This window comes from Drosophila rhopaloa, unplaced genomic scaffold, assembly GCF_018152115.1.
Source record: "Drosophila rhopaloa isolate 14029-0021.01 unplaced genomic scaffold, ASM1815211v1 contig_2, whole genome shotgun sequence".
NCBI lineage: Eukaryota > Metazoa > Arthropoda > Insecta > Diptera > Drosophilidae > Drosophila > Drosophila rhopaloa.
Window position 1 is genome coordinate 14,889,769 of NW_025335083.1, and position 15,245 is coordinate 14,905,013.

Sequence of the window (15,245 nt, forward strand, 5' to 3'; positions counted from 1 at the left end):
TGTGCAGCCAGTAAGTGGAGTACGAGAAGTCCGAGTGGGAGGCGCGCGAAGGGAGTTTTTTTTAGGGCGTGGCGAATGGGGGCAACGGCTGAGGCTAAAATGGGAGAAAAAATAGGCGACAATAGGCGAGGGCGGCTTCGTCCAATTTTTGGCAGTGACAAGCCCGCAGCAGCCATGAAAATGCTAAGGGAAAAAATCGAAGAAAAGTCAGCTTGGTACAGTGGTTCAAATTATGTACGGTAAGAGAAAATATTTTGTTTATTTCAAATTTCACTTGTAAGTTTTAACGTCCTTCCAAAAAAAAACAAAATATTTATTTTTAACTCATGAAAAAACAAGTTATAAAGCTATTTGGCTATTTTAATTAGAAGTAATCATGAAATATTAGTTTGTATTGTACCTTATAAAATAGTTAAAGTGAGAAACAAAAAAGTGTTACTCATATGATTGATATAAAGATAAGCATGTAAAAAATATATCAATCATACGCCGTGTAGTGTTTGCAGACAGAAAAAGTAAAATTACAATTTTATTACGGAAATAAAACCGGTTATTTATTTTTCAACAAATCTAAAACTCGAAACAATAAAATAACTTAAAAAGAGGAGATTGTGAACAATAAGGTTAGCCCAATAAGGTTAATGTTATTTTCCATAAAATATCAAACCACGGTATATTGGTGCTGTTTCGCCTTTTTGTTGTATTTTGGGGAAAGCGCGGAAAACTTATGTGGGTGCTTAAGTGAACCATTAGCGCCGCGCGTCATTAAGTTGTTTCCGCTTCGCACACTTCTCGCTCTGTTTTCCATTTCGGCTGTGGAAAAAGGGAAAAGGATCCGAGCCTAGGCCCAGACATGCCGCTCGAGCGGAATACAGCACGTACTTGGAGGAGGGCTCGGTTGAGGGCTCGGGGGTGAGATGGCATAGGCCACATCATTAATGGTTATGGACCCGGACCCAGACCCGGACCAGACACCCAAGACGGGCTCCGTCCGTCCGGGCTTTTTGCGAGTCCTTTGCGGTTCATTGACCAGACGGAGGGCGTGTTGATTTATGCTGCTCCATTGGTATCTGGGCGGCTGTCTCGTTATTTTCCCCAGTAGCAGTAGGCTCAACATGTTTTCCGCCTGTTTTTCTTCTTCAGCGCAATTAATTGGGGGGCAAAAGGGGGCGGGCGAAGTCAAGTCCACACATCACACCAACCAGTGTCAAGAGCAAAATTCAATTAAACGCAAATCGGTGCAAAAATCACACGAAACGTCAGGTACCGGTGTTGTTGGTCCTGTTGGCCAGGCCAACAGGCGCTGCCAGGCAAACAGACACATGCACCATGAGCCCATCGAGAAACTCAACTGGCTATCAATGCCATGACGCCCCATGACCACCACATTGCAGTCCAGTTCGGGTTAGCTTACCTCGGGTCAGTTCAACTCGGAGCTGTTGGGAGCAGTTCCGAGCAGCAGTTTGCCCGGCAGCTTGTGCACCACTTAAACAGTAAGCCCAGTAAACAAGGACACTGGAGAAAAATATTACTATTCACCACCAAGTAACGCAAGCCATCTGAGCAATAAGAGCTTACCAATTTCAGCAAGTAGCTAATCTTATTCAAAATAATTTTAATGACATTTTTTAAGGTCATAAACTATTGTTGGATCATCAGTTTTAAATCATAGTTTTTAGATACTATTTTAAAGTATTAAAAATATATGTTTCTAAGAATTTTTAGAAAGTTTAAAAGTATTTTTTTTATTATCAACACCATGAGCTACTATGTTTTAACAGCACACTTTAAGGTACCTTTCCTTTATACGTAAAATGGTCTTAAGGTAATAAAAATTCAGCTAAAGATGACAAATTTTAAATCGTCAATAAAAAAGTAAAAATAAAATATAGTAATATAAAAGCTGATTTTCGATAAAGACAAATATGTATTCTATTAAGTTGATAATCAAAATACTGTTAATTTAATTGATATCTCTGTTAAATGCATGCAATTAGAAACCGATTTTGAAAACAGAAAAGAGGCACTTTTTCTCGCAGTGCACACACCTGAAATGCAACAGCATGGCGATGGTGTGCGAGCAGCAGTTTAATGGCAAATAAAACCCTCGGGCAGAAGAGCAATCGGAGCAGCGCGGGATCAGCAGCCTGAAAGCGCCCGACGACCCGACAGCCATTACGGGCTAAATGGATTTGATGAGCGTTTATGTGCAGTGGCGGCGATTGCATGTTCTAATTATGACAAAGGGCCGAACCTGCCGCCCACTGACCCCTGACCCCTGACCCCCTCGCACATTTCAACCATTCAGTTGTGTGAGTGCCAGTTGCACCTCGCCTTGCGCACGCAGCGTGTTATGTAAATGTTTGCCTTTATCGCCGTTCAACGAGCTAAGCGCAAATTAAATTTGATATTAATAGTGGGGAAATGTTGCGAAAACAAGCCATGGGAATGCATTTATTAGCCAGACAGTGTATAAGAGAAAAACAACTGACTGGATATTAACAATTCACCTTCAATTAAGGTTGCCTTAATTAGTGTAAGCTTTGAATACAAAATGTTAGTACATTTAAATTAAATTAAAAGACCTTCATGGCGTCAGTTTCTCATGACCTATGTTTGTGGAATTAAAATGTTGCCATTAATGAAATTTCCTTTCAAACTAATTATAAAAAACTAGGAACAGGAAATTATCTACAATCTTTACAATGATCAAACATTAAATTAGTAAAACAAAATCAAGTAATTCAATGGTATCCAAATAAATTGAATTACATGCCTAAATAAACAAAGTTTAAATGATATTCAATGCGAATAACCTTTAAGTTAAGCCACACAAATGCCAGAGGTTAATCTGAAACCGAATAACAAAATCTGTTTATAACCTCCTGAATGCTACTGAAAATTGCCTTAGAAATACGCACACATAAAGTTGTTATTATTTGTACCTTAGCTGTATTTCTTTGGCACCGCATTTAGCCCGCCCAGCCAATTGGCTTATCAGACATCCGCCTTTGGGTCACGCCCCGTGCAAACCGAATTTGCATGTTTATTGTGCGGTGGCTTTATGGCCGTAATAGCAATAATTAAGGCTTATTTACAAGCTCACAATGCCCGGCTAGGGCGATGGCGACAACAATTAGAGCGCCCTCGCCACGAGGATAACGACCCAGCAGCAGCAGCAGCATGAGGATAACAAGTGCAGGAGCCACTACAGGTAACGGCAGCTGGCCAACAGGATTCTGCCATCCTGCCTGCGTCCTTAGGTGTGTCCTGTGCAAGTGTGTGGTCATTTGACGGCTCATATTGGTAATTATTTGCACATTGGGACAAGGATAACACACACGGTGCAGGAGAGAGGTGGCGAGGGGGATGGGCGAGGTGTTCAGGGACACTCCGACGCTTTGATTAGAGCACTCAACCACCCATTCAACCACCCAAAAGCAACACAATCAACAGCGGCATAGGCAACTAGAACTGTATGCCAATTTAGGGCAATGCAGGTGATCGAAGTTCTTACACAAAAAAACAAATAAGTACATCGTGCATTCTTAATAAACAATCCAAGCATCTGAAAATTGCATACAAAATTTTGTCACACAAACACTTTTTATATGAAATAATTTATGGTAAGCCTAAGTCAATATTTTAGTGATAACATATCAAGTAAGTGGAAAAATTAACCAGCCAACAAATGTTATCCTTAATGTTAGAGGAAACAGAGGAAAAATAATGTTCATCACAAAAAAAAAAAGGTTGAAAAAATAATAACCTTCAGATTGTATTATTTAAATTTTAATTTAAATTGATTCAATTTAATAAATACTATAAATCGTATGTTAAAGAAATCAATTACCGCAAGAGGTAACATTTCAAAACGAACTTAGTTGATTATAGGCTACAAAAAATGTATTTTAAACGAAACTAATTCAATGTTTAATTTATTGTAATATGATCGCATTTTTCTAGGTGGAGCTTTTGGCTTTCAGCTCTCTGCTCTTGAGCGCTTTCTAGCTGGCAAATGAAATGAAATGCTTCCCGAATTGCCGATTGAGCTGAAGCAATTTGGTTTATATCTTTTATGCGCGCCAAACACAAACATTTTGCACGTAAAGCCAATAAACCCTGCACATGCCCTTTTGTGTGTGAAACGCAGGTGAGTGGCTGGCATTGAAAACAAGAAGTATTCTGCGAAAGAGGAAGGACTTCGTGCGAAGCCGGCAGGAAGCTCCATGCCAATGACGATATCATTTCAAATTGTTTTCAATCAATTGTGACTTGCATCTGTAATTTGTATGCAAACGAGTAACGAGTTGCCTACCCGATTGCCCGCCATTCTCCCGCACAAACCCATCAAACTGATTTGTGATTGACAAGCTGGGAATGCTGCGGAAATGGCTGGCAAAAAGAAAAGAAACGCTGACGCAGTGGCTGCCATCGGAAAATAAACTGTCTCTGAGGCAAACTCTTCGGGGCCGGGCCAGTTGATTAGGTTTTGATCGTGTCTTGGCGGTGCGATGGCATGGAAATTGAATCCGGCACAGGGAAATAACCAAACAGAGACAGTCGGATCTATCGATATCGATTCAATCATGTTTTTTAAAAGGTTCACCATTCTTCGATTCTTTGTAAGAATGCGCTCTTATTTTTGACCAATGGTTCTTGGCATAGTAATCTCCGTTTGGATCTGTATGAATTTATAAGTGGTAATATTAAGTATATGTTCAAATACAATTTACATTTATAACCCTTACATATAAACACCAAAACTTTTTGGAACAAAGTCTTAATAACAAAAAAAAAAAAAAAAAAACATCGGCTAGCCGAAGTTTATATACCCTTGCAGTTATTACAAATCGACTACATTTCGATTTTTATGCCTATATTACTAAAAACAATAAAGCTATGTCGATTTTTAGTTACAGTTTGACATCGTTTTTATGGCAGCTATATGATATTGTTGTCCGAAAAAAAAAATTAAAAACAAGAAAGTTATAATTGTATTAAATTTTTTTCCGATTGTTATGGAGCTTATGGGAGCTTTATGATATAGTCGTCCGATCCGGCTCGTTCCGACTTATATACTACCTGCAAAAGAAAGACAACTTTTGGGAAAGTTTTCAGCTTTAAAACTGAAGGACTAGTTTGCGTAGAAACGGACGGACGGACAGACGGACATGGCTGGCCCATAACTGGACTTCCAAAATCCATAACTTTACCAAATTTTATCCGATTTCAAAGTGGCATACCTCTAAAGACTCGTAATTTGATTCTCAAAAAATCTGCATCAAAATTTTTCATTTTAGCGTTGGTGCAATTTTTGACCCATTTTCATGTCATTTATTTCCAAGTTTCCGATGTGTTGTTAAAAGGTGGCCCATAACTGGAATTCCGAGGTCCATAACTTTACCAAATTTAATCCGATTTCAAAGTGGCATACCTCTAAAGACTCGTAATTTGATTCTCAAAAAATCTGCATCAAAATTTTTCATTTTAGCGTTGGTGCCATTTTTGACCCATTTTCATGTCATTTATTTCCAAGTTTCCGATGTATTTTTAAAAGGTTGCCCATAACTGGACTTCTGAAGCCTATAACTTTACCAAATTTTATCCGATTTCAAAATGGCATACCTCTAAAGACTCGTAATTTGATTCTCAAAAAATCTGCATCAAAATTTTTCATTTTAGCGTTGGTCCAATTTTTGAACCATTTTCATGTCATTTACTTCCAAGTTTCCGATGTGTTGTTAAAAGGTGGCCCATGACTGGACTTCCGAAGTCCATAACTTTACCAAATTTTATCCGATTTCAACGTGGCATACCTTTTAAGACTCGTAATTTGATTCTCAAAAAATCTGCATCAAAATTTTTCGATTTAGCGTTGGTGCAATTTTTGACCCATTTTCATGTCATTTATTTCCAAGTTTCCGATGTGTTGTTAAAAGGTGGCCCATAACTCGACTTCTAAAGTCCATAACTTTACCAAATGTTATCCGATTGCAAAGCAGGATACCTTTAAAGACTCGTAATTTGATTCTCAAAAAATCTGCATCACAGTTTTTCATTTTAGCATTGGTCCAATCTTGACCTATTTTTCCTGGTGATGCTGATCAGGAATATATATACTTTATAGGGTCGGAATTGTCTCCTTCACTGCGTTTCAAACTTTTGACTGAAATTATAATACCCTCTGCAAGGGTATAATAAACAAAAATAACTAAAACTAGAAAAGTATCCTAAAAAGGTTATAATTAGATTTAATTTTACTATTTTGGTCCAGTTAACTGGCAAAGTTAGATGTCTTAAAAACTTTACAATCAAAATAGAATTACAACTTCTTAACACCTTTATTTTAGATAATTTAACAAAGGAATACATTTTTAAAATAATATCCAACAAAATATTAAAGTTTATTTGTGTTAAAATTGACATTGGACACACAAGCATTCGGATGAGGATATGATTATGGGTTTTGGGGAGGATATGGTTGAGCATACATCATAGGATATGGCTGAGGATATGGCTGAGGATATTGGGGAGGATATGGTGGATAATACATCATAGGTACTGGAATAGGTATGTTAATTTGTTGCGGTGGACTCTCTGTTGGAGGAGGTTTTGTTTCGGTCACATGTTTTATAACAATTTGAGCCTTTGCAGGTGGAGCTTGTATTATAATTTGACGATGAGCTTCTACCGAGGGGTACGAACATGACGGACATCGCTTGCAAAAAGGCCACAGGCATGGCAATACACATCTTAGTGCTCCCCGAAGGCAAAATAACGTCCTGGGCCTCAATACCTCCTTAGCAATGTCACTTTCTGTCTGGTTTAGTAATCCATCAGGTGATGTTGTCCTGCTGACTAATCCTTCCGGAGGTGTTGTCTTTTTGGCGACGCAAATGAGCAAGAATGAAAGGAAATATAATGCGTTCTTCCAATGCATTTTGATATTGTGTGTAAAAGAGAAGATCCAAGCCAACACTGCTAACAAATACAAAATGTATTCAAACTGTATTCTATATTTAAACTAATGCCACTTAAGAGACTCTGACCTTCCCAAGATTTTAGCACTTTTAAGTCGACGTGAAATTGCTTAATTTATTTAGATGTACTATAATAAGTATTCGTTATGGTTTTTACATTTCTGTAAAAATAACTGCCAACGAGAAATAATAATAAGCTGAGGCAATTTGGAACAGGTTTTTAATTAGCTGTCTATCAAAATAAATGTATTTAATATTTTTGGATGTACATCTTTCGATTCTAAAAATACATTACCACTTTTTCGTTTGTTTGACCTGCATATAGGTGCCAGCGAATTTGTACTTTAGCGATATAACATAAGTGTATGAGGTGCATTGAATTGTGACAGGATCTTGTGTAAGGATTGTTTTCGGGGGCCTTGAGGGGCTTCCTGAGCAAGGTGGACAGCGTTTGCAAAACGGCCATATGCATGGCAGTAAACACCTTAGTTTTCCCCAAAGGCACCGGAAAATGAACGTTCTAGACTTCAATGATTTAATCGAAAAGTCACTTCTTGGCTCGCCGTCTAATTCTTCAGGAGTTGTTGCCTTGTTAACGCCGCAAATAAACAAAAGTAAAAAAATTAATATTGCACTCCTCCACTTCATTTTAAAATGATAGGGAATATGTCCAGGTCGGCACAGGAATCTTTAGGAAAAGTATTCAATATTTCACCAAATGCAACTCGGGAGAGTCTAAGATACTTTATCATTCGTTTCGATATTGTAGAAACTTTAAGTCGATATTAAATATCCTTTGATTAGTTATACGATTATTTTCGCTGTGGTAGCTTAAGAAATAAAACGATAAAAACAAAAAGGTATTAAGAAAACAATAAATAAAGCACAAGAGAAAAAAGTAAGAAATTTAAACAAATATTCTTTTCTCGTATGCGAAAGTAATATTATTTATACAAATATATTCACCTATTTTTTTGTAAACTGCCCCGGTGAACGATATTCTTGAACAATTTTACTTGCGTACCCGTCTGTATGTGACTCCTTTTATTTGCGCCCCTGAAGTCCGCAATGTTAATTAAATTATAATGTGCGTGTTAATTACTTAATGAAGCGAATTGTTGCATCCATTGTATATTGTGCACTGTGCATGTCAGTGGCAGCATCACTCGATTGTGCAATGACCGATGACGGCCACAAAGGACTTCTTCATCAACGACATCATCATTTACTTCCACTGAACTTTGACCCGTCCGCAATGCCCACTTTTTGCGCCTCTTCATCAGCGTCTTTGCCCTCGGCTTATCCCGCCTTTTGTCTGTCTGGGGGCCATTAGGACGGAAATACTGGCTGGCCGCTCATTAAAAGCCCAGAAGAAAAGACAGCGGATGGGAAAAGGTACAGGTCGTCGAGGGGCATGATTAAGAAGCAAAGATGTTAAAAATAATATGCTTTTCAAGGAACTAACCCGCTTTGTTCTTCGTCTTTGTTTAGCACTTAATGAAGAGAAGGCTTTCTATTTATAACCAAAATAAATAATACCTTCTCTTAGATGCTTTTAAAAACCTCAACATTTTCCGAAGTTGAATGTATTTTAATATTGCTAAGCGATTTTAATTGCTGGGCAATGTTAATTTCAAAAATTAAGAAAAAAATTTGGCAGTAATTTATTTATCATTAGCGATTTAGTAAAATTTAAATAATAAGAAAATATACTTTCAAATTATATAAAAATATCCTAGTCTCTTAGCCAAGTATATGTACCCTAAGTATACCGCGTATAAAAGCTAACGCGTGCGTAAAATTGCATTAATGTTTTTATGAGAAAAAAAAGGACATTTTGCGGAGAAGGTTTAATTCCCAGCTCCGATCTTGCTTTTTGCCTTGTTGTTGTGGTTGGCAAGCAATTGGGATAAAGTGAAATGTACTTAAGAGCGAAGGCAACCATTTTCCTCTTGTCATTGAGTGAAGGAGTCCCGAAAGGAAATCGCTACCCTTTGTTCGCTGAAAGTTTTTCCCTTATTTTATTTTTAAATGAACCAGTGAAAAAGGTAACAGGGTTAATTTCACTCTTGTGAACATAGAAGGGTTTTTCGGCTTTAAGTCTTTAAAGGGGGACATTGCCTTTGGTTTGTTTTTTGCTAAAATATGGCCCTCATAATTCAGACAAACACAAAGAGGCAAAAACAAAGATTGAGCCGTTTATCAGCGTAGGTTGGAGGTTTTTCGGGCTCCCCGGCTTTTCCACCTAAGAGCTTACACATGTGAGTTTGCAGAGCTAAAGAGCCTGCGGAAATCTACTCGCTTTGTTGATTTAGTTTGCACTTGTTGCGTGGCTAACAAATTGTTATCCTTTATTTATGGCGGATTTCGTCGCCATTTCTGCTCCTGGGTCTCCAGTTCTGCCCCAAAAAAAGCGGCAACAAGGCGCTAAGCGCATTAGCAGACTCCCTGGGAGCACTCCTGTGTGTCCTTGTGTGTCGGGGTTATTTATTGGAAGTGTGCCGAGTGCGGTGACAATGCGCTAATGTGTGGCACACGCTGGGCATAAATTCCATTCTTATTTTTGCTGCATTGCCGAAATAAGTTCCCAGATTCCAACTTTAAAGAGCGCTTGTCAGCTTTGAAATTTGCATTCCCCAAAAGCCATTTGAGGTTGATAGAAATAATTGTACATTGACCACATTTGAAAAGCGGAAAAGTTACGTAGTGTGTGTCTATTCACTAAATTCACGATTAGACTAAAAGCACTTTTAGAAATTAAGGATAATAATTGTGAAATGAAGGCCACAAAGGTTTTTAAAACGGCCGGGGTTCTTAACTTTTTCATATCTAACCAACCAATTGTATCTCATTTATATCCCTATTTCTACTTTTCAAATATTTATACCAGTTACTCGTAGAGTAAAAGGGTATATTGTATTCGTGCAAAAGTATGTAACAGGTAGAAGGAAGCGTTTCCGACCCTATAAAGTATATATATTCTTGTTCAGGATCACTAGCCGAGTCGATTTAGCCATGTCCGTCTGTCCGTCTGTCCGTCTGTCTGTCCGTCTGTCTGTCTGTCTGTCCGTATGAACGCTGAGATCTCGGAAACTATAAAAGCTAGAAGATTGGCATTTTGCATGCAGATTCTAGGAGTTCCTACGCAGCGCAAGTTTGTTTCAAAAAGGTGCCACGCCCCCTTTAACGCCCACAATCGCCTATATACGATTTTAAAAATTTAAATATTTCGGAAAAGTAAAAATGCAGTTTTATTGTGTTTATCAATACCTATCGAAATGTAGAAGAAATTTTTCAAATCGGACCATTTGTTAAAAAGTTATGCGTGATCAAAGTTTCTATCTCCATCTCCCTCGCACTCCCTTTACCTGAGTAACGGGTATCTGATAGTCGGGGCACCCGACTATAGCGTTCTCTCTTGTTCTAAAATTTGTATTGTTAGTAAAGTGAGCTGTGCAGATTAAACCAAATTAGTTTCATAACACTTAGACTTGGGTAATTTAATGGGTATTTAAATAATGAAAAGGTCTCAATAAAACTGAACCATTTTTAGATTTGTGCAAAAAATCAATGAAAAGCTCAAACATCTTCCTTGAAACTGTTCTACACTCTATCAGTAAATATTCGATTATAAAAAATCGTATGCCAATATTGCGATTATGGTTTTTCCCCCAGTGCAAGGGGCGCTCAACATGTGGCAGCTGCGGCACGCACAGCCAGTTGAATGGGGAATCGCATATAGCAGACATAAACTCCTTCACTTTTATGGCAATTGCGTTAAAAACACGCACGACAGGGCAGCGTGGGTTAAGCGGACAACGTGTCGTATGCGCGCTCAAATCAAATGAAGCGCAGTTGACGGCAACATTGCACTGCAAGTGTCGCGTGTTTCACTCTATGTGTGTGTGTGTGTGTGTGTGTGTGTGTGTGTTGCAACGTGACGAGAGTGAGAAAACATCATAGAAGGGGTGAGGGGGAAAGAAAGGATACCAAGGTGCAACAGACAGTTGACAGGATGCAACTTACCAAATGCGCATTAATTTCTTATTTAAATTTCACCAAAAGTGGAGTAGAAGCTGCGAAAATGATTCTGATAAAAACTCAGGAGAAAATCTCCATTATCAAATTTAGAATTTAAATAACGACCCCATAAATTACCAAGAAATTCAAAAATTAAAATAATAGCCGGCACTTGTGCATGATTTAAGAGAAAATTGAAAAGGAAAAAAACGTTGACAGCCAGCAATTAATAAACATGTATCGCATTTCATGTGGAAAGCAAAACTAATTAATTGCTGTGGCCAGGCCTTTATGATTTTAATTCACACACTTTTGCTTTACAAATAGCCAGGCCAACAGTTTTATTGCCATCTCGAAGCCCTTTCCATAACTTAATTTGCCCAAAAGGGGAGGCAAACAGTTTTCCGTCATTTGGTGAGCAGTCACATCCATCAACTGTCAAGCGACAAAACCGATTCGCGTGTGTTAGTTTCGGATTACTCAAAAAAATCACATAAAAACACTAGAACGGCAGGACAGCAATAATAGCCAGGATATTGACAACGACAGCAATTTTTGCTAGTCAAATAAATGAATTGAATTGTTGTTTACTGTTCGTGTTATTTGGAAATGGCATGGAATTGCATTTTCGAAAACGCTTTTCCAAACTGACAGCCAGAGATATATCGCGAACTTAATTGCTGTATACATAATGCGATTGCCAAGCGGAAGTTGAATGCGGTATAAATATAAATAACTGAAAATAGAAGCGGGATTTTCTATCAAATTAAACACTATGGTTTAATGGTTACGGCATTCCTGTGGTTTTTGATTTATTATTTAATATAATGATTAATTAACTGGTTAGTTAACAGGCTTAAGAGCTAAGGAAACTCCAAGTTGAACTTTTCTTTCGTTTTCTATTATGGCTATATTTCATAACTCAATCAATCATCATTTAATATGCCACGTCACACATTCGTTTTTGTCCTCTGCCCCCCATAAAAACGTGATATAAATTCAATCGACCATTTGATATTTGGCTTCAACATGCAAATTTACTGAATGGAAAATATTTCGCAATTAAATATTTAAAATGCAAGTGCGCTGTCATATTTGTGCCCATTTCAATTTGACTTGCTTGTTGTGCGCTCCCATGTATTTTTTTGCGCTGTCCCCATTTCTGCGCTTGCGAATCAAATTGAGGCTACCAACTGTCGGTAATTTGCATATTTGAGCTGGAAATTGTCAGTCAACGAAGTGGGCTTAAGGCCCACACTCACAGGAGCAACTCTGCGGCTGATAGAAGGAGTCTAAACTGGGCTTTTAAATAGATATGGGGAGGGGTTGTGGTTTTGGTTTAGCAATGGGCGGAACAGGCAAAGTCATGGGACTCAAAATTGATTTATTATGCAGTAATTGTTTTGGCCCACTTCGGAGTCTGCATACACAATGGGTTTTCTAGACTAATAATACATTTAACTGCTCGAGCATTAAAATAAGTGACTAGGCAAGCAATTGGCAATCGAAAAATGGGAACATTTGGCTAATGTCTTTGACACAGATACTAAATTGTCCCTCTCATAAACAATAGCTTTTAGAAATACCAATACCGATATTTTGTATAACTATCCATAAACATATGCATTTAGTGCTATCATATTTATCCATTATATCATAATAACCAGTCATCAAAATCTATCAATAGGTGTTTTCTTATCAATTGCCCTTCCAAGTAATCCCTTTAAGTCAATCCATTTAATAAATAATTTAAACCAGATCCATTCACTTGCATTTGCAGAGGACACCTCCTAGATTGTATTCTTGTGAAATCCCACAAGCTGCTCTACCCGGAATCCTTGCGGCTATCCCTCATTAAGTGCTAAACAAATTGGGCCCCTTATCCGGTCTTATCCTTCGCCAATCCTGACTGCTAAATGGCCAACAATTATGCACAGACAACGTAAATTTCAATGATTTCATTGTGTGGCTTTTCATTTGGAATTTATTGCTCGAACGGCGTGAGATGGGGTTGTGGGAATGGGATTTGGTTTAGCGGAGTGCAAAAAATTGCAGACTCTGCTGGCGGAAAATCAACATGAAAATAAAGTTTTATATTTATTATTTAAAATGGTTGTGTGTAATTCTGCGAGTGTCGACGTAGCTGGCAAATTAAATCGTTTCCATAAGCCCGCTTCGAGGCGAAACTCAACTCAGCGGCAGCCGCATTAAAGTTTTATTAATGAAGTGCTCGCTTTAAGCAAACACTTTGGCGACAAGCCCTTCGGGGAAATGCGGAAATAAAAAAGCATTTTCTCATTCAATTTGCATTTTTCATTTCCATTTTATGGCAGCTCGGGAAAGAAGCCCAGGCAAAAAAAAAAAAAAAACGGCCAGCAAAACAAATGTTGCCCATCACGCCGCTGTCATTCAATCCAAGATCAATTGCTGTAAAAATGACAAAATTATGCCAGCATCACTTTTCCGGGGGGGGAGTGGGAAAATTTGCAGTAGATTTGGTCGCTTTCAATTCGGTTTAATCTGTTCAAATGACCGTCGTTCAAAAAAGAACAACAATAATAGCGAAAAACTAGTCAGAGCTGCCATTTGACAGATTCAATTTGCTGAGCGGGGAGTTTTGTAAACTCGACTGGGAATGATTCGTGCGGAAAGCGAATGGTTAAATTGGCTGTGCTCCTTCTTCGTGTTTGTGTTTGACGATTATTAGGGCAAGTCCTTCACTCAAGGGGATTTGGCTTTAAGGTTGGGGAAGTTCAGAAAAGATTAGGAAGAAAATGGGGAGAAAAGTAAATAAATTTAGGTTAAAGGGAATTTATTTTACATTTAAAATACAATTTTAAGCCTTCACCACATATACAAAAATGTTGAGTAATTTTTCCTTTAGCCCTAGCCGTCTTTAAATTTGGCTTAAAGCTCCTGATAAGCTGCCCTTCCTGAACTCATATCTTAGGCAGCATCTCAGAGCAATTTCCACGTCTTACTTCTTCCTCCACAGTGCACATTATGTTCTCCTCTAAGTGCCGAAAAAGATGCAGCAGCTGGAAACTTTAGTATGCCCTCCGACGTCCCCCTTCAGACCCCTCCATCTCCATCATCGTCAGCGGCGTCATACAGAGAAACTAAAATTAGAGAGCTCTTAAAGAAAGAAAAACTTTTGGCCCAGTAATGGCTTCATAACACGCAACATTACAGGGCAATATAAGTGCGGGGGGCCAGATGTAGCCGCCTGCTAATATGCAACTATATATTATGGGACACTATCTGCCCCCTCTCACTATCCCCCTTATCCCCCCTTGTTCGGCAACTCTGTTGACTTTGGCGGCACCTGCAGCAACGCGTCCTGAAGGATCGGGATCTGGAGTTGCGCAACAGCTGCCGACGTGCAGCTAGCTGCCGTTAATAACTGTTATAGTTGTAATTATAATAAAACTTGACTCTAAGCAAGGATGACGGAGAGGTGCGGAGGGCGGCTGCCACGCCCACGCGCATCTGCTGGCTTACAATCTCCAGGCTGTTTTCCTGACTTCACAAAGGATTTTCAGTCAGCTCAACCAAGCTGGTTCTCAGTGCTAAAGTTCAAGTGAATATATCTGATATATGACGGAGCAAACTGTTTAGACGGAAAGTTCATTCGCTGAAATCATTAGGTTTTGAAGGATATTATCTAACTCCATTTCAAAGCAAACAACATTCTCTTTGAAATGGGGTTAGATAATAGGAATGTTTTGTAACATTGTAGAGGTTTTTACTTATTATTAATGACCATTTTTTGATTTAGGAATAAAGTATACATCAAATTTATTTTGAAAGTAATTTAAGAGTAAAAATATTTAAAAAAAAATGTTTCTTTTTTTATTTTATTGAGCCTATAATTGGCTGTAACTATCTTTACCACAAATGTGGTTTTACAAATTGTTTATTGTTGTCTGGAGTAAAAATAATACATTTTTTAATACATGTAATTAAAACAATTTGAATTATCTTAAGATATAATATGTATGCTGAAATATAAAAAATATTTTGCTTATAACTTAACATAAATACCAAATCAATTAAAAACCCTGTATAATAATTGTTAAAAATCAAACAAATGGCCACAACAAAATCGATTCTGCTTAATGTATATGGAGTTTAAAAGTGGGTTATGAAGTAATGATGTTTGTTCCTAAGAGCAACCACAGACCGTTTTTATCCGAAGTTTTTATTGAAGTTGCATGTGCTGCGGGCGTTTACTCTGCTGTC